The sequence below is a fragment of the Nilaparvata lugens genome, chromosome 2 (genome assembly GCF_014356525.2).
Source record: "Nilaparvata lugens isolate BPH chromosome 2, ASM1435652v1, whole genome shotgun sequence".
Classification (NCBI taxonomy): Eukaryota; Metazoa; Arthropoda; class Insecta; order Hemiptera; family Delphacidae; genus Nilaparvata; species Nilaparvata lugens.
In genome coordinates, this window is record NC_052505.1 from 96,616,381 (window position 1) to 96,637,733 (window position 21,353).

General features: G+C 35.3%; 1 protein-coding gene across 9 annotated transcripts in view; it reads right to left on the bottom strand.

Annotated features, from left to right (window-relative positions):
• Positions 1-21,353, bottom strand: part of LOC111046669 (high affinity cAMP-specific and IBMX-insensitive 3',5'-cyclic phosphodiesterase 8) — a 182,867-nt gene that overhangs the window by 105,616 nt on the left and 55,898 nt on the right. Inside the window, exon 1 of one of the 9 annotated variants that reach the window (XM_039422201.1) lies at positions 17,259-17,394. The exons of 7 other annotated variants lie outside the window; for them this stretch is intronic. The gene's annotated coding sequence lies outside the window, so the exon portion shown is untranslated. Of the gene's footprint in view, positions 1-17,258; positions 17,398-21,353 lie in introns of those variants that run through there. One more of the 9 variants, XM_039422192.1, reaches the window with a different exon arrangement.

Here is a 21,353-nt window from a genome sequence, read left to right on the forward strand (position 1 = left end):
TGAAGAGGAGCTTGTCGTGAGTGAGATGGAGAGAGAGAAGAGAAAGGAGCAGAAAATGAATGAGAGTAATAGAAAATGAAGGAAAAAAAGTGAAGAAGAAGAACAAAAATAATATGAAGAGAAAGTAAAGAGATGGAGGATTGATTCATTTTTCATTGTTGAGGAAGAAGAAAGTGAAAAATAGACGAGAAGAAGAAGGTAGAAAGTGCGGAATAATGAGAATAAGAGTTTCAGAGGAATTTACTGGATAAAACGATAATTTACTGGATGAATCGATAAAACAGAACATAATGCTGCATGAACAATATTTGAAAGGGAAGTGTGATGTGGGAAGGTGTTGAAGGGGAGAGGAAAAGATGAAGACTTGGGAAACTATTGGATTAGGGAGAGATGGAAAAAGACAACACAAAGATGAGATGAAGGATAGATGACGAAGAATAAAGATACTGGGGGAAGACGAGAAAGAAGGAGAAAAAGAGGATCACCACAACTCAAACTGAATATTGTTCTAGATAGGTTGAAGGAGAGGAGGAAGATTACAACATAGACAATAAGATAAACGAGAATAAGTCGAAGAAGAAGGGAAATACTACAAAAGGTGGGAAGAAGGGTATTACTACAATTTAAACTGATTATTGTTCAAGATAAAATAAAGGAGAGGAGGAAGAAGACGACATAGAGAATAGTGAAGAGGAAGAAAAAGAAGAAATAAGAAGAAGAAGAATAGAATAAAAAAGAAGGAGAATTAGAGAATTACTTCAGCTGAAACTAAATATTGTTTAAGATAAGAGCTGGCTTTCAGAGTTGATTGGGAAACTTTGGAAGCATTAGGCGACTCAACAGCTCAGCTCCAACTGAAACTGTGTACTATTCGCCTCCAATTATATCTATATCTACCAGTATCCACTACGTTTTCAGTTCCTTTGATCTGGTCCTGTTATATCTATATAATTGTATAGTGACACGGCAACAAATGTTCCAAATTTCTGCGACTTGGATTAAAACTTTTGCAATCCAGAGATTTGAGATGCCTATTCTGAACAACTGTGTTCAACTGTGTTCAATCACTTTGTCATGGAATCTAATGGTTCTTAGATACTTGGGATGATTAGAAAATAGTATTTTATCTATAATATAATAAATGAAAGGGTTCGTTCATACACGTACGGAATAGGAAATCCACGAATGATGCATCATCACATCTCAACTACTCAACTGATTAACTTGAAATTCTGCACATTGGTTTTTAATTTACAGAGGATGGTTATAGGCCTATTCAACTGGAAGCTTAGCCATTGATCAGCAGAATATAATTGAAGAGTGTGTGAAGCCCCACGATTGGTCATTAGCTGTCGACCAATGAAGGATGATATCTCCTCCCATTGGCCGAGGCTAGACACGCCCCGGTATTTCAAATATGGGGATGGAAACCCTCATATTTATTATTGGAGCCGAGTTTTATCAATAAATTAGTGATGTTGACAATGCTAAGCCGGTTTCTTTTAATAAGGATATCCACGACAACATCACAATGCCAAAAAACAGAAACTAAGGGCCTTACTTGATTGTATGAAAAAAGATGTTTTGGTTTTTTTTTAATAATTCATTAAAAGAATACGATGTTGATGTTGTCAATATCACTATACTTTTTCGAAATCAATTTAAACTACAGAATCAGGTACCATCAGATCAGCTGAAGATGTGGCAGTTGTTGCCATGAAGCCTGATTCTGTAATTTTAATTGATTTCAAACAAATATTGACAACAAAATACAAATACCCAATACATCAGAATACATAAATAACATGTATTATCCTCTCAATAGCACTGAAACTCATTGTAATTAGAAATTATATACATGTTGGAGAGATATCTAAAGCTACTGTTTTACGTTTATAGGCCAAGAAAATAATAAATAATCTAAGTTGAAGCTTTAACAATAATTTTTCTTTCAATATTCCTTCGGGAATAAATCTCAAAAGTTAATTAAATTTCACTGATTGATCAATCACAAATTGATCAGTAAACTTCTCATCAAGTTGCTTCCGATAATAATAATTGAAGAGAAAATATTGCTAATTCGGTGATTCATCTCCCCAGAGAGTCAGATATGAACAGATTTCTTGAAGAGATCTGATAAATTGATTCGAATGAACGCTCAGAATTTGTAATCGGATCTTTCAACTTAATAATCCGATAAGATATTTAGGATTGTTAATTTATTTCCCTTTCCCATGACTGTTTAGTATCTTTACTCTATGCTTTTATCAATAATGAATAACGGGTGATTATAAATTTGATAATCAATTCACTCAGTTAACTACTTTAATAACTGAACTGTATGTTGGAAATACATAATCATAGACATAAAAAATTCAGGGTAGTATAGAAGATAAGAATCTTTCACAAAAGATGGAAATTCCGTCTTACGCTGGAAGCATCTACAGTGAGCTCCATCACATAGAGGAAAAATCCTTTCGTGGGTCCATGTTATAATGGTAGTAAATGCAAAAAGGCGACCAGCAGCGTCGCCGATGATTCCCTGCCTTGCCACTGCCTTATATTGAAAAGGATAGCTGTTACCGATATATCTCATGTAATATTAACTGTCTATTCCCGTTTGAAATAATCAATCATATTCATGTGCCAAGAAAAAATATTTTTCAATGATTGAAAAATACATTTTCATAATTGAGATAAAATATTTTGTCAATTGATCAAATATTTCAACTTTGTTAAGAAACGATCTGACAACGTTGCAGAGCCAGTGAATAATAACGCTATCTAATATGTCGGATGATATAGACAAGGATAGCAACACCAATGTTGATCAAATAACTGCCATTATAACGTGGACCTCACTATAATGTGTAAGGTATTTTAATTTAGCTCTTCATTTCAGCAAAAATGTTACAAGCTGTCTAATTAGTTTAACAAGGAGCGTAATTGAAGCCTAGTGTAGCCTCAGCAATGAACTAATGAGCTAATTAATAACAAAACTTGCGTAATAAGGGCTCTGACTAATCAGGTACACACGTAGTGAGTGAGAAGTGAATTTACCCTACTAAAGTTTCAACTTTCGCCAGCAATTACAATTTTTTTCGCATGAAACTTTTTGTTGAAGGTAGAAATTCATGGGGTATTATTGCTTTATAACACTAGCTTTCACCTGAAATGTAATAGAGTATAATGTTTCTCAGTGGAAGTTTAATTGCATTAAAGAGTTTTCTGAAAGTAAACTTGTTTTCATTGTAATAATTTAAACTTTTGGGAATAAAAAGTTTGTTGGACAGTTGCGGTGTACAACTTTTTGTGGCTGTTGTCCTCTATTATATCCCATTCATACATCGTTATCATTTTCATTAAACATCTGGGACTAAACAGGATGTTTCGAAAGTGAAATGTGGAATATTTCGCCACTATAAGCCAATTCGGCCAATTTTAATTTCATCTGCGACTGTTAAGGTGCGTACAGATATAACGCCGCGAGCATGAGCAGTTCACTTTTAATCAGCAGACTATATCTGTATTTTTACAGAAACGTTAAGATACAGATATAAAAAGCTTGGCATCAGCTGATTAAAAGTGAATTGCTCATGTTCGCGGCGCGTAAATCTGTACGCACCTTTACAACTTACCTACTCAATAAAGTGGTATAATATAATCTCTATATATAAAAATGAATGTCCATATATAAAAATGAAAATATACAAATATTTGGGAATATTTTGTGTGAATATTGGGGATGGTTTCTGACCAGAAATTTTAATAGGCAGGCTAATAATAATTATTTATTAATCCATTTTAAAGACCTATGTTTTCAAAAGCTCCGGTCTAGCGCCTACCAAAGAACGGAAACATTATCGTGATTCAAGATCATATTGTGTGATCATAGCATCTAAAGTTACCAGCTGTATAATAAAAACGTCACCCAGTGATAAATTGTCTACTGGTTAACTGGTATTAAAACGGTAGTTTGGAGTTGAAGTTAGTGTGTGATTGGTACCAGCCGTAGATAATCATTCCATAGAAGACCTAAACAAATAATATTATCACTCCCCAATCATTGAGAAACTGGAGAATGTTGAAAAATATATACACCTCATAAAAGAGATATTCATATTGTATTCATTAAAGAATGACTGACTAATTTACATTTTTTTTAATTCAGCTTAGATTATATTCATCCTAAAATGGAAGATGGGAAGAATATGGAATTCTGTGTGATTTATCGTACATCGCATATTTCCTGGACCATCTATTGACAATCAACAACTACTGTATGAAAACGTTGAATTCTTCTTTGAAACACTTACCTATCTATTTTTTCTTTTAATTCAACACTTTACTGATAGATATTACTACCAATTGATTGAGAAGAATATGTTTTCGGAATAATAAATGCTGCATCTCTAAGCACATAGAAAGTCCGTATTGAGATGTAAATGAAAATATTGATTGTCAGATTAAATTTGAAATATAAATATTAAATTTCATGATTCACCAAATAAAGTCAAGTGTGACATGAGATACATTGACGTCTTGGCGGTACCTCCTAAATACCATTTTTAGGTATTTAGGAGGTCCTGACGGTACAAAGTTCGCCGGGAAGCAAGTTTTTTATATTTTTCTTCTTTTTATTTCTCTTCTTTTTCTTGTTCTTCTTCTTATTCCTCTTGTTCTTCTCCTTCTACTTCTCCGAGCGTTAGCGTAATGTTTATTATTTATCAACTAGCAGGAAACCCGTGCTCCGCTAGGGTCTAATAATTATTGGAAACTTGACTTTCGGAAATGTTGGAGAACTAGGAAAAGACCTAGAACCATCGTTGGTAAATTGAGAATCTATATGCAAAATTTCAAGTTAATAATAATAATAATAATAATAATAATAATAATAAAATAATAATAATAATAATAATAATATCGAGTGACCTGGCTGGCTCAGGTCTGGTGTCAGAGTTTTCAGGTCGCAACTGATCAATTTCAGGGCCTCTGACATGACCTAACGACTGCTTTTTAGGCAGCCGGGACCTACGGCTTAACGTGTCCATCCGAAACACGGGAGTGGCCTGAGATAAATATCTTACCCGGGCCGGGATTTGAACCCGGGCCTCTGAATCATAAAGCCAGCATCTGATCCACTCGACTACGGCCACTCCTATTTCAAGTTAATCAGTCCAGTAGTTGAGACGTGACGATGCGTCATCATTTGGGAATTTCACATCCCCTACGTGTATAGGCCAATTCTTCTCTGTATTATATTATAGACTAGCAGGTAGCCCGAGCTCCGCAAGAGTCTATTTAGCTTGACCTACTGAGAATTTGAAACATTTCAAATAGGCTTATAACCATACTTGATAAATTAAGAATTTATATGCAAAATTTTAAGTAAATCAGTTGAGTAGTTCAGACGTGATGATGCGTCAAACTTAATTTCCCTATCCCGTACGTGTATTAGCCGATTCTTTTCTTTATCATAATATCTATATATATAAAAGCGAAATGGCACTCACTCACTGACTGACTGACTCACTCACTCACTCACTCACTCGCAGAACTAAAAATCTACTGGACCAAAAACGTTCAAATTTGGTAGGTATGTTCAGTTGGCCCTTTAGAGGCGCACTAAGAAATCTTTTGGCAATATTTTAACTCTAGGGGTTGTTTTTAAGGGTTTAAAGTTCGTCTTTTAGCATGTATATTCTTCTTCTCCCAATCTCCTAATTATAATTGGAATTTCCATATCATATGTTACTATAGAACTATAATCTAGATAGAGTACCTCTTCGAAACAGTTGTTAACTGGCAACTAAATTAATAATTTTGTCAGGTTGGCATTAAGTTGAGTTGACTTTGTTAGGTTGGTACCAAGTTCAAGATTCAAATGCATTTATCGCGGAAAAATTGATTGGGCACTGCTACTTCAATCCTGGGAATATTATATTACTAGCCGTCAGGCTCGCTTCGCTCACCATATCCGTTTAGCCAGACGTTTAGTCTGGACCCCCGACTGGATTGTCCTAACATATGATAAAAATGCTCAAATGAAAAATGCAGGCGAGCGAAGCGAGCCTGCTGATCTTTTTCATGGACGATCCAGTCGGGGGTCCAGGGGGCTCCGCCCCCTGGCTAGACGGATATGGCGAGCGAAGCGAGCCTGACGGCTAGTAAGATTATAGAACATAATTCATCATTATTTGGTGACCTTGTCTATAACTAATACATGTCGAGGGTCTGACAGCACACGTGATTTATCATCACATGCCCAAATGTGATGGATTGTAGCTCAACTCTGTTATAATGTAATACACTTTAAACTGGCAGTATTGCAACCATATGACATCAACGTTTACCATTCGAACACTGTTGGGAGTTCTGAGACAATCTCACTATAAAGCTCTTCATTTGAGGTAGGTTCTATCTCAACATAGACTATTTAATTCTATAATATGATGAGACGTTCATTTCGATGAAAAAGGAGAATTACATGATGATTACGAAGCCTTACCATACCTCCTATCATATTTAGAACCGTTAACCGTACGAATCATTACCCTATGAATCATGGCCAACAAATCTGGTGTGGTTCACTCACACAACTTTCCTTTCCGTTATGAAAATTGATCACATAACGCTAGTATTCACGCGCATCTAAAGTCTACTATTCTACGATCTGAGTCAGCTGGTGACAGGACAATAACGCTGGAGACACACGAGGTCTGCTATCTCTTCGTAGTGAATGATTCAATAGAATCAACAGTTTGCAATGCAATAATCACATTGTCTCGAATTTTGAGCTTATTTTCAATTTTAGGTGAAAATGTGACTGAACATTAATTGTAGAGATTCTCATGCTCAATCTTTTCCACTTGATTTTTTTTGTTTGAATCTGAAGCCTGATAATTGAGAATCTAAAATGAAACTCTGCATAGATGAGGTGGAGCTCCTGAAATTTTTACACATATGGGACTTGTGGCAGTTGATAGAGCTTATCAATGAAAATTTTTAAGGTATAAATTCAATCAAAATCGTTGGACCCGTTTTCGAGAAAATCGCGGAAAACCCTGTTTTTGACAACATTTTCGCCATTTTAGCCGCCCTCTTGAATTGCATTTGATCGAAATTATTCGTGTCGGATTCTTATAACTTATTATAAGGACCTTAGGTTCCAAATTTCAAGTCATTCCGTTAATTGGGAGATGAGTTATCGTGTACACAGACGCGCACACACACACACACACACACACACACCACACAACACCACACACACACACACACACACACACACACACAACACACACACACACCACCACACACACACCACACACACAACACACACACACACACACACACACACACACACACACCACACACACACACACACACACACACACCACACACACACCACACACACACACACCACACACACCACACACACACCACACACACCACACACCACACCACACACACACACACACACACACACACACACACACCACACACACCACACACACACACACACCACACACACACACACACACACACACACACTTTTCAATTTCAACTTATACTCTTTGATTAGATTTTGGAAAAAACCTGTGATGGAGAAATATGAAATAATAGAGACGTAAATGATCATTATATTCGTATGGCTTCTAGTTCCTGACGGAAGTTACTCCGAAGAAATCATATTTGTTATTTTTCACCCGTCAATGGGCCTTACGACTGTCATACTTCAGCCGGGACCGACAGTTGACGAGCCCATCCGATAACACGAGAACGAACTGTTCGGAACGTCAATAAAGACCACTTATTCTCTTTGATTGAATTTAAAATGAGTTAAAAATGAATGAAATATGAGTGTGAATCGAAACGTGATCTTGAGTATTATTTTACAGTGATTCTCATGTTTGGAAGTCAGTGGAAATGATGGAATGGAAGGAATTGGTGTCACTTTTCCATTCTCCATCGACTTCTACTATGGAAGATGGCTGATATATAGATTATAGAAGTTAACCCAGTATGAATTTGAACTCAATTCAATTCAATTCAATTCTTGTTAATGGTGACCAATATCTTATTTCAAATATATTACAGATGGAATTAAATAGAGAATGCATTTATTCGAATGCTAATTAATATATAATTATTAATGAGTGAGTAATTACTCATAATTATTTAGGATTTTCGTTAAATAATAATAATCAAATATATTATATGTACATTCGTCAAGAAAGTATTCAATATCATAAATCTTTAAATTGAGGGAGATATTAATGAGTTGGTAGCTCATTTTGAAATAGTTTAATACAAACAATTCAGAAACGGTGCGGACTTGAAGAAGGATACAGCTGAACTTATCTGCTTTGTCTAATGCCATATAAGGATAGTAAATCAACGTTTATCAGATGCTATCTTTAAGTATTACTACATATTTGCGTCATGCAAAGATGTTTTTTTACTACGATTTCTTATCATGGATATTATAGAAAGTTTTAATATGATGAATGATATCAAATTATTGATTGGATTCGATCAGTTTGATAATCTTTTGTTCATGCAAATTGATTTTTGATGTAAAGCTATTATTCTTTCACGCTCCGCTTTAAACGAATATGCTAATAACCAGAACGATACCGTGCTTTACACTCTACACTTTACACTGTGATGTACACATCAAATCGATGAATATTAATTAACTTCTGCCTCTCATCATTTTCAGCTCGCCAACGATGCTCTGTGTAATAGAAACGTGAATAAATAAAAATAAAGCTTGGATGAAGTTGTTCTGCTGATTGCATCTGGGAAAAATTCAAGCTAATTATTTTTGTCGATTGAAAAAACTGGATTCGAAAGCAGTGTTCTTGGAAATCACATTATTTGAAATGAAAACTCAATTTTCTCGCTCCAGATGAATGTGGAAGCAGAAACATCTTTATCGTTCAGATATCAGTTAATTTTTGTGGAAAGACCATTCAATATTCAATTCAGAGATGAAAACGTTGCAATATGGTCTAAGAGTAAGTTTTTCGTGGTGATACAAATTAATATCTGATTCAGAGATAATATAGAACAGGAGAGTAGAACGTTCAAATATGGTTGAAGAGTGAATTCTCTGTAGAAAAACTAATTAATATCCAATTCTAAAATAAGACACAACAGAAATACTGAAGATGAAAGGTTCAAGTATGTTTGAAAAATGAAGAATACGTTTTTTCATCGATTTGGCTTCCATCTACTGAAAAAAATTACTCAGACTCCCACACATGATTATCAATTTTTTTTTCTCTTCAAGAGTATTTCAATATCAAAGTTTAGAGAAAGAGAACACGATTTTACTATCAGAAAGTAACAAGCTATCCAGTTTAATCGACTTTCATTACAAAATGTTTTGAAGATTATTTCAATAATATTATGGGAGATATCAGAAAGTACTGTACCAAGCTAATCAGTTATGCAGTTTAGAGACTCCTTAGCGGGTGTCAAATTCAAATGAAATCATTTACCAGCAGTATTTATTCCATACTTCAACATCATTTGAAAACTGCACTTAGAATGAAAAAGAGTTTATTCAAAATAATTGCATACCAAGAGCGTGATCTTAGCAAGCTCACTAAGCGAGGAATACCGGCTTCAAGCTTTAGAGAGCTTTATATATACAAAATAGATGGGAATTTCTGACTTTTCAATAGGAGGCTCAGTTTCCGAGCTCAGAAAAGATTGGATCAAAAATATACAGTCCTTAACCCATTCTCACATCATCTCCTTGTATTTGATTAATCTCCTCTTTATCTCTAAAAAATTCAATCTAATTTCTCTCACACTCACACTCAAAGGAGAGAGGACCAGGAGTCCTACTCCGCCCTAATAATGGCATATAATCAATCAATCAATCAATCTCTCTCTCACTCATTCTCTCTTTCTTACTCACTACTCACTCACTTACACTTATCACTGTAAAACTCGTTGTGAATTATCAGCAATAATCTCATTTAATTTAAATTGGTGTATAAGCCAATATATTATTGTAACATCCATCAATGAAGAACTCTAATCTAATCTTATCTCTCCCTCTGTCACTCTTTCTCTCTCTTCTACCTTCCCACTCTCACACCCAACTCCTCACTGTATATCCTTCTCACTCTCTCTAATACAAACTTACTTATTGTTCTCTTCTCGCACTCTCTATAGCTCTCTCTCTCACACACATTCACTAACAAATATTCTCTCGCACTCTCTATATCTCTCTCTCACTCACACACACTCTCTTACCCTCTCACTCTCTCTCTCTCTCTCTCTCTCTCTCTCTCTCTCTATCTCTCTCTCTCTCTATCTCTCTCTATCTCTCTCTCTCTCTCTCTCTCTTTCTGCCTCTCTTAAACACTCTTACTTTCTCTCTCTCGCTCTCCATGTCTCTCATAAACTCCAACACACTTTTCTCTCTCTCACCCACTCTTCCCACTCAGTCACCACGGAGATACCTCAACATTGTACTTACGTCTCACTCTCTCTAATGCGAATCCAGTGTTAATTAATTCAAGCATCTGTCAAGCCATGCACAAGATTCAAAAGCCATCAACAATGCAACAGTATCAGTCAATTTCAATACCTTATAGGCCACCTCTATATTGATTGATTTCATATTATAATACAGGAAAATGATATCTGTGATGATGTATATTAATCCATTAGGATGGCTTTCATCAATATTCCCGCGAGGTTCACTCATCAAGTTGTCACATTGTCACATCATGATTGTGGGGTGACATGATTTCACATTGTGTCACATAGTGTGAAAATGAATTCTGACTTGTTGAATTTAGTTAATGACGCCGATGAGATTTTGGTTTAATCAGAATATAATCATGAAACACTATAGTGAGGTCTACGTTATAAGGGTAGTGGAGAGAGATAGGATGAAAGCCTTGCTGATTCTCTGCCATGTCACTGCCTTCTATATAAGATAGCTGATACCGGTATATTCGATAAAGTCTAATATTAACTGTTTTTTCTTGTTTGAAATAATCAATTTATTGTATTTCATTCGTCAAGAGGATACATTTTTCAATGATTCAATAATAAATGTCCATTATTGGGATTGAATATTTTGTCGATATTAATAATATTTATTTATTAGATAGAGCGAACAATACAATAGTCGGAAAAGAAAAAACAGGCTATTGCCCAAAACTTCTTCAATTTCCTGATTTTGTCACAAATCGTCCAAATAATAAGTAGGTTATGTTCACTTCAATTTCAACACCAAATCTTCAATCTGAAACTATGAATCAATATTCTTACATTGTTAAAAAAACAATGTTGAAACATTGCGGTGGCTGGAAAGGATGGCGCTATCTGCTTTGTCGAATGATAGACAAGGATAGCAACACCAATGATTATAAGACACTGTCATTATAACGTTGACCTCTCTATGTATATATAAAGGTCAGCATCACAAGTGAGCCCCCAGGGTTGAAGAACTCGGTTAGAAGAAGAGGAAGAAGAGAAAAAGGAGAAGAAGAATATTAAGATGGAGTTGAAGAAGTCACCTTTCCAATATTGTCAACATAACATCTATAATCACTTAATAATCTGAGCTACCAAGTATCACGCTAACCTCTATGTCAACCTCTTTTCAATATTCGAAGTAGGCCTATGTTATGGGTAATACAGATAATCTATAACGGTTAAGGCCATTCCACACAGCACGTGGCGTGCGTGGCTGGACGCACGCCACGCCGGCCACGCTAGCCACATGCCAATTCTCACCGCCACGACTGTTGCGATGCTATACCGGTCACGTTTCCCGTCAGTATGCAGGAAGATGTCAACTCTGACGATCCCGTGGTGTGAATCTGGATTTTCTTGTGGCTTACCTTGGTTTGATGACTCCAACAGCAGCAGTAGTAGTGATAATGAGCTGGTTTTATTGTATTCGGTGACAGCACGGGACCAGTGGGTACATCCAATCAATAAAAAAAGGAAGACCTATGGCGAATTCCATCATTTAATGCGCGACCTTGAGGCTGACAATGATAGTATACGTTCTATACGATAGAATACGTCTAGTATACGTTCTGCGCATGCTCGGACCAAAACTTGGCCGGACACGTTTGAAAAGATCGCTCAGAGAGCGAACGGTAGCAACGCGTGGCTAGTATAGCAAGCGTTGCCGCGTGGCCGTGGCTGCTATGTGAATTGCTTCATTTGATTAGCTGGGAAGCGATGTTTTGAAAAGTAGCTAGCGTGCGTCCAGCCACGCACGCCACGTGCTGTGTGGAATGGCCGTTACCCTGACAAAGGGAGTACCTTGAAATCTTCAGTTATCTAGTCATAACAATATAAATATATATATATATATTTATTTATTTATTTATTGTTTATTTATAATTCAAATATTTTAATAATTCGATTGTATGGTGACAGATGTTGTGTTATTTCATAGAAATATTCTAAAGTATAAGCCGGGATGCACACCGGAGAAACGCGTTTCGTGAAACAAGTTTCAGGAAACGTGGAACGAAAGTTGCTTGCAATCGACTGATAAGATTACACAGGATTGTGCACACTGCGTTTCATGAAACTCCAGTTTCTTTGATTGAGTGAAACCAGATTTCGTGAAACTCAAATAATCGGTTCCCTCCAGCTGTAGTTTCACGTTTCGCATCGAGAAATTGTGTGATTTGTAGAAATTTGTGTGACAGCTATTTGTAATTTGTGACATAGCTTTAATTTCACGCTAAAATTATGACAGGAATTTCATTCCAAGTAAAATTGGCCGAAGCCCGTGCCTTTAGCACGTGCCACTGAAGGAGTACAACAGCAACAGGGGCAAAGTACAGATTGCATGGGAAGCAGTTGCAAAAGAAGTGAACAATTCTGGTATTAATTTTTATTTATCATTTGGAATAGTGAATCAACAGCACACACAATTTAGTTTTAAGGAGAAAAGCTAAATATAAAATGAAAATAATGAATAACTACTTATTAGCATTTGATCCCACAACGTCAAACTTTATATCTCATCAAATGAGTACATTTATCATTATATTAATAAATTGAATAAGTACATTTATTATTATTATAATGAATATTATCAATAAAACCTTGTAATAATACCAATAAGATAATGAACAACACCATCACGTTATTTTAGTACAAATGAAACTATAGCCTATACATAGAATTAAACTTTCTGTTATCGAAGACATTCGGAAAAAATCCTTAAATTTGATAGGATCACTTACGAGCAAGTTCGCAACAACAACGAGGGAACTATGGTCTCGATCCCTGATCAGTGGGTGTACCCAGTCACCAGTTAATTTCGTCTTTTCTTTTTATTCCACATCGTCATCGGAATCCATCGTGAAACTGACGGGAAAAACCGTTTCTTTTGTATGCATGCGCAAGTGAAACGGATTGCATGGAACAAGTTTCATGAAAATGCGTCCACGAAACGCGTTTCTCCGGTGTGCACCCTAAGCCATAGATAAGCCGTGGAAATAATCTGGTGCACCGTCAGGCTGAAAGTAAAAGGACACTTGTTTATCTTGCACAGCATGACGGTGCACCAACTCCACGAAGATGTTCGGGACTTTCTAGACAATTACTTTCAACCTCGCTGGATTGGCATGGCCACCTCGTTCACCGTATTTAGCACTGGTGGATTTCTTCCTGAGGGGTTTCATTGAGGATAAGATTTATGTTCCGTCTTTACAAGACAATCTTAATGACCTTCGAAATCGGATCACATTCGGATCGCTGAGTTACACCTGATATGCTGCTACGAGTGTGATAAGAAATCGATTATCGGTGGGATGTATGTCGCATTACCAACGGCTGTCACATTGAACCAAAATAACAACCCACACCTTGAACTTGGAGTGTTTTGTAGCAAAATGACATCTTTCTCAATTCTGTAAGTAATTTCAATAAATATTTATGTGCTTTCAAAGTTGTGAAGTCCTTTCATAATCACTCAGTATATTTCATAGCTCATTCTTCAATGAGCATACTAAACAACTGCAACTGTAAAGTCGTGGAAAGTACATCTTCAATAAAATGCCTGGGTGTTCTTCTCGATTCAAGGTTGCGTTGGGAGGAACATATTAGAACATGAAAAAACAACTTTTCATAACATGTAGGAAGTTTTATTTTCTTAGAAATTTATGCCCAAATGATGATTTACATGATTTACTACATTCATGAAATGTATTAGTGTTCTCCAAGCGGTTCCTGTTCTTCTATTTCCTGAATAAGAAATACTATCTCCTAAAAAGTGAGAAATTTCAATCCTGAATGTTCATAGAAAGAAAAGCACACTTTTTTAAACCAATTAGCTGAACTTGGATTATGGACGAGTTCGATTAATCAGTCGGGAGTAAACTTTGCAAATTGCAAGGATGGAAGCCCGTCACTTGAATGATGTTGACACAGATGATGCTATTTACACTCAAGTTTCATTCAGGCTCTAGGGCGAAGTAAGACTTAGCAGGTGAAGTAGGGGCTTAGAAGTGAGTGGAGTTCCAACTTCCAGCGGGTCTGAGAGTTAAGTTGGGAATATTCAACAGTACACCGGTTGCTACTCATGAGACCTTAATATTTATAATATTGGCACAGTGTTTGGTGAGATTCTGTGATAATATCCAAGACAGAGACTTATGAATATTGATTCTTCCCTCTCTGTTCATGATAAGAACCCAAAGATTTAGACATCTTTTACAAATTCAATTTGGATAAGAAACACAAGCATGTTTGAACATCATGTTTAGTATTCCTTCTCCAATTAAAATTGATGATAGTCTATTTATTTATTTGTCCATTAATTCATACATGATAGATACAATATTATTCTCAACTATGAATGATTGGGGAAGGAACAGCAGGCTTAAAGCCCAAGGCTGTTCCTTTCCCAAATTTAAATAGAAATTGTCCAAAAATAGTCTATGTTTATCACTTCATAAGATTTATTTAATTTTGAGTCCAAAAATTATACTGGGAATTCATAATTTAGATGAGTTAAGAACCAAATAAGATGAACATATTTCATTAAACCATCACTGATAACTGAAAATAATTATACAGATATACAAGATTATAAAAATAACTTTAGTGTTTTCATTTTTCACTAAAATATTCCTGTTATATTAAAGCCAGACTATGCTATTATGTTCTTCAGTAAGTTCCACGCTATAATGACAGTAGAGAAAGATAGGAGAGGAGCGTTGCCGATTCTCTGTCTCGCTACTGCCTTCTATAGAGGATAGTTGATACCGGTATACCTGATAGAATATCAACTTTTCATTCACGTTCATAATAATCAATTATATTCCAATCGTCGAGGAAATATATTTTCCACTGGTAAAGTAATAAATCTTTATATCTTATATTGAATATTTTCTTAATAAATCATATTTTCCTACATTGTTGAAAATCGATCTGCGAAAGTGGAAAAGGATAACATCTGCTTCGTCGAATGGTAGACAAGGATAGCAACATCAATGTTATTCAAATACTGCTATTATAACGTGGACCACACTATGGATGACTCTGTGCAAGGCGGAAGACATGCTTGCTTTGGAAATTCACAAAGTTTAAAATTATGTCAATTTTATGTTTCATTATGATATCTCATTATGTTTCAATATTCCATTGTTCCAAATTAAAAGATCACCATCTGGTTATACGATAAGTAGATTTCAATGGGTGAATCCAATCATGTCAACCCGAATTTTAAATATATCTGTGAAAATAATTTGAGAAAAATTTGATCATGATTGAATTCAATAGACATGGTTGCAGCCGAAGAAAGAATCCTGAACACGTTATAATAATATTATTATGTTTGAACAATCTGTTTTATAAATGCACAATTTAAGTTAAATAATTTAAATGATTGACAAGTCCATATACCCCTTTGAGAGGAGGGTTTTATAAATGCACAATTATTTAAGTCCATATACCCCTTTGAGAGGAGGTCAGTGGCTGCTAAATCATCTATCTACCTATCTATCTATCTATCAAGGTCTATCTATCTATCGATCCATCTAGTGTAGTAAACAATGAATTATTATGAACATTCTATACCCAAATCGAAGATATTTTCAATCCAAGTAACCAAATTCCATTATTCCAAAGGACAACATCTCTAAAGTCAGTTACACACATCGATTTTTGTTCGTACTTGAACAAAAAGCTTGACAATCATCATCTGTTCAATAGAATTTATAAGGACGGCAAAAATCGTACGAACAAAAACCTTGCAACACACATGAATCCTACACACACTGATCATGCTATTCATGAAATTCAGAACTGATTTTCAATATTCTATCTAGTAAGATAACGTGGATACCTCTCTGGTACAATAAATCCAACCAATTCTGCATTATGAACGAAGATTCATGAGCACACCAAAGTAATTTTTATCGAAAAAACTATGAAAGAATTTCAACAGGATTCCAAATCTCTAATGGATAAAAATTTTGATCCCATTACTTGATCTTCGCTGAATGAAGATTTTGAACAAAATCAACAAAAGTTAATGAAGATCTCTCTCAATGAACAGTGCACTCAATGCCTCCTCCATATTATGCTTATCTTGTATTTTGAACACTCCCAATGAATAGTGCACATATACCTTCTCTATTTAATTATATAATTCTATATTTTAAACACCCTTCAACACATCTAAGACACTTATATTGAACACTAGCAAGAAACCCATGCTCCGCAAGGGTCTATTCCAAAACTTGACAAACCGAAAACTTGACGTAATGGAATCTTGTAGAATTTTATTGAAAATAGGCTTATAACCATCCTCGGTCAATTAAGAATCTTATATGTAAAATTTTAAGTTAATCAGTCTAATAGTTCAGACGTGATGATGCGTCAAACATAATTTTCCTATCCCGTACGTGTGTAAGCCAGTTTTTTCTTTATTATAGTATAGATTACAAAATTCTCATAATAACAAAATCAAATACTCCACTTGTCTTATTATTCTTGCGGTTACTAGATTATTAACATACCTTGATCATACTCAAAATGAATTTCCATTCGAAATATCACAAAATCTGTAACAGATATTTGATTCTTCCTAGCAAAAAAACACAGGAGAAACCCAGAAGTTCAATGATTCTCGATTGCTAACAACCCTTGAGCACACCCAATAAATTTTCATTCCAAATTTTCAAATCTATGAATTATTTTCAAGTATTTCAAGGACCAACCACACATTTAACCATGAATCTACTCACATAAAAATGATAGTGATTGATATAATATTATTATGAGAACGCCAACAGGTAGTTGAAGCCCGCTGTATTCCAAGTGTAGCCGCGATCACTTGAGCGTCACTTGAGCGTCACTTGGCGTCGCAACGCTTTCCACGGGAGACTGGCATCGGATTCAGACGTCGCTACACACTCGGACGTCACGGCGCATGAGCAGACGGCACCCGCACACGTATGGGCGTCAGGCGGGTGACGCAGATGATGCTTGTTGGCCCTAACCTGAGCCTGTCGGTTCTACCTGTCTCGATGCATCGAGAGAAATGTAGGCCAGCGAATATTGTTACAGATTTAACCGCAATAGAGATTTAAACAAACAGACACTTGCGAAGCATGGGTTAGCTGCCAATCTTCCATAAAATCAATGAATCAATAAACTCAGGAATTCAATACAGCTTGTTAATTTCAATGTGAGACTTGCGAGGAACTACAAGACTTCACTTATTTCGGACTGTGCATCTAACCTTATCTAAATTTCAGAGAGCGGTTTGACTGAGTGGTCGCGCTGATAAGCTATCGCTTAGATAAGTTGAGGATCATGAGCCTGGTTCTCCCGTTGGAAGGGTGACCGCTTGAGCCAACTCCTCTGAATATGATTCATGATGAGTTGTGAAATCACTTTCCGGTGGTTCGGAACCTACATAAAACATAGGTTCATTCATCTCTCATCATCATCCGTTTCAAAACCCACGCACAAGCCTCGAGCTCATGTTGGCATCACACTTAGCAAAGAATATGGTTTCCGAACGTTTCTTCGTGTCTGATCGTTTATGAGTTTAGAATGTTGTTCAAGCATGAGTAGATCAGTTGATGAGTATCAGTTTATGAGAAACATATCAAAGTAACAAGTATAGAAGTTTCAATATGTCATTATCAGGAATTAAAGATTCAGGATCTATCACAGATACTGAATATTGTTACTGGATTCGAAACAAATACTTGATATTGTTACTAGATTTGATGCATTTGTATTACATACAAATAATTGATATTGTTACTGGATTTGATACAAATACTTGATATTGTTACTGGATTTGATGCATTTGTATTACATACAAATACTTGATATTGTTACTGGATTTGATGCATTTGTATTACATACAAATAATTGATATTGTTACTGGATTTGATGCATTTGTATTACATACAAATAATTGATATTGTTACTGGATTTGATGCATTTGTATTACATACAAATACTTGATATTGTTACTGGATTTGATGCATTTGTATTACATACAAATAATTGATATTGTTACTGGATTTGATGCATTTGTATTACATACAAATAATTGATATTGTTACTGGATTTGATGCATTTGTATTACATACAAATAATTGATATTGTTACTGGATTTGATACAAATACTACTTGATATTGTTACTGGTGATTATACAGATATTTGGTACAAGTAATTGAATATTGTTACTGGATTTGGTGAAGATATTTGGTACAGATACTGAATTTGACATAGAAGTGTGTTGATGTAGCTATATTTCTACCATATCAACTATATTATATCGATTGGTTGCCTCATCACAAAGCATGCGAACGCAATCAGTTTGCCCCGAAAATGAAATCTTCCTGGGGTTTATTTGCGGAGATGCGTGAGTGAGCAAACCAGAACAACTGTGATAAGCGAATTCATGACTGTCAGTCTGACGAGTTGTAGGCCTATGACGCTGATAGGTGGAGTAGAGGAAACAGCAGTTGGAAGGAGAAAGAAAATAGCAGAGGATAGGAGTGAATAAAGGAGAAAGATGATGAAGAGGAAGTAGTAGAAAGGATAAGTGATGAGGAAGAGCAGGAGGAGAAGGAGAAAAAGAAGAAAAAGTAGGACACGGAAGTGGAGGAGGAGAAGAGGAGAAGAAGGAGAATGATAAGGATGAGGAGGAATTGGAGGAGAAGGAAGAGGAGGAGAAAAAGAAGGAGAAGAAGGAGGAGGAGAAGAATGATAAGGATAAGGAGGAGTTGAAGGAGGAGGAAGAGGAGGAGAAGGAGTAGCGGTGGAGCAGTGGAAGCCGCAGCGGAGAAAAAGGATCGTAGAGGATGAGAGAGAACTAAGAAGAGTATTGAAGAGAAGAAGAAGTAATAAAAAGGAGGAGTAATGAGGAGAATAAGAAGGATGAGGAAGAGGAAAAGGTAGAGGAGGGAAGAGAGGAGAAAGAAGAAAAGGAGAAGAATAGGAGTAGGAGGAGTAGGAGTAGAAGAAGGTGAATAGGTGAATGAGGATAAGAAGAAGAAGAGAAAAAGAAGAAGAAGAAGAAGAAGAGGGAGAAGGAGGAAGTGGTAGATGAGGGAAGAGAGAAGAAAGAAGAATAGGAGAAGAATAAGAGTAGGAGGTGATGAAGGTGAATGAGGAGAAGAAGTAGAAGGAGGAGAAGGTGGAGAATGAGGACAATGGGGAGGGAGAGGAGAAGTAGGAGAAGTAGGAGGAGAAGGAAAAGAAGGAGGAGTGGTGGAGCCGAGGAAACAGCAGCGGAAAAGAGAGAGAAGACCGGAGAAGAAAGGAGAGAACTTAGGGTTGGTGTAGTGAGGAGGAGAAGTAGCGGGGTGGTGAGGAGGAGAGATAATCAGAAGGAAAAGAAAAGGAGAGGAGAGGAGGAGAGGAGAGAAGGTGAAGCAGAGGAATGGAGAGAAGAGGAGGAGACAAGAAAAGGAGAAAATAGGAGAAGTTGCAGAATGGAGTGGTGATGAGGAGGAGTAAAGGGGAGGGAAGAAGAGGAGAGAAATGGAGGAGGAATAAAGAGGAGAACTGATGAGGAGTGAAACAGAGCTGTCAGTCAATCACTTATCCGATTCTGTCGCTAGTTCTGTATTTGGATTCACTACATTCTGTCAGCATATGTTCGATGGAAAGCATTCGATAATACTATCAATGAGAGATGCTCACAGTTCAGAGTAAATCTCACTGTATGCCTACCCACCTTCAAGCTTGATCAATTTTCAACTCAGTTCATCCCTCATGCTGAGTAATAACTTGGTGTGGAAATAACTGTTACTAATTCAAGTCCACGTTACTAGTAGCTCTGTGAACAGTAGACCTCACGCAGTATTCTCATCCACAAGTACCTGATTGAAGCTATAGACCTTATGGAAATACAGCAATAGACTGGCTTCTCCACACATCTGTGTAATCACTTGTCAGCTGATTTATGATGGATAATTCTATAGTCTGATTTTTACTGTAATATTGGCGTATGAAGAAGGCTCCTTCTTCCTTTTATATTATCCTTGACATGCAAAATTTCCAAATAAACTTTGTATATACGTCGACGCGCAATTAAAAAAGGAACATAGCTGTCAAATTTCATGAGAATCATTTAAACATTTAAACTTTAAACATTTAAACTTTAAACTTTAAACATATAAACATTTAAACATTTAAACATTTAAACATTTAAACATTTTTACATTTAAACATTTAAACATTTAAACATTTAAACATTTAAACATTTAAACATTTTTACATTTAACCATTTAAACATTAAAACATTTAAACATTTAAACATTTAAACATTTAAACATTAACCATTTAAACATTAACATTTAAACATTTAAACATTTAAACATTTAACACTTAAACATTTAAACATTTAAACATTAAACATTTAAACATTTAGACACTTAAACATTTAAACATTTAAACATTTAAACATTTAAACATTTAAACATTTAACATTTAAACATTTAACATTTAAACATTTAAACATTTAAACATTTAAACATTTAAACATTTAAACATTAAACATTCAAACATTTAAACATTTAACATTTAAACATTAAACATTAAACATTAAACATTTAAACATTTAAACATTTAAACATTTAAACATTTAAACATTTAAACATTTAAACATTTAAACATTCAAACATTTAAACATTAAACATTTAAACATTTAAACATTAAACATTTAAACATTTAAACATTTCAACATTTAAACATTCAAACATTAAACATTTAAACATTAAACATTTAAACATTAAACATTTAAACATTTAAACATTTAAACATTTAAACATTTAAACATTTAAACATTTAAACATTTAACATTTAACAT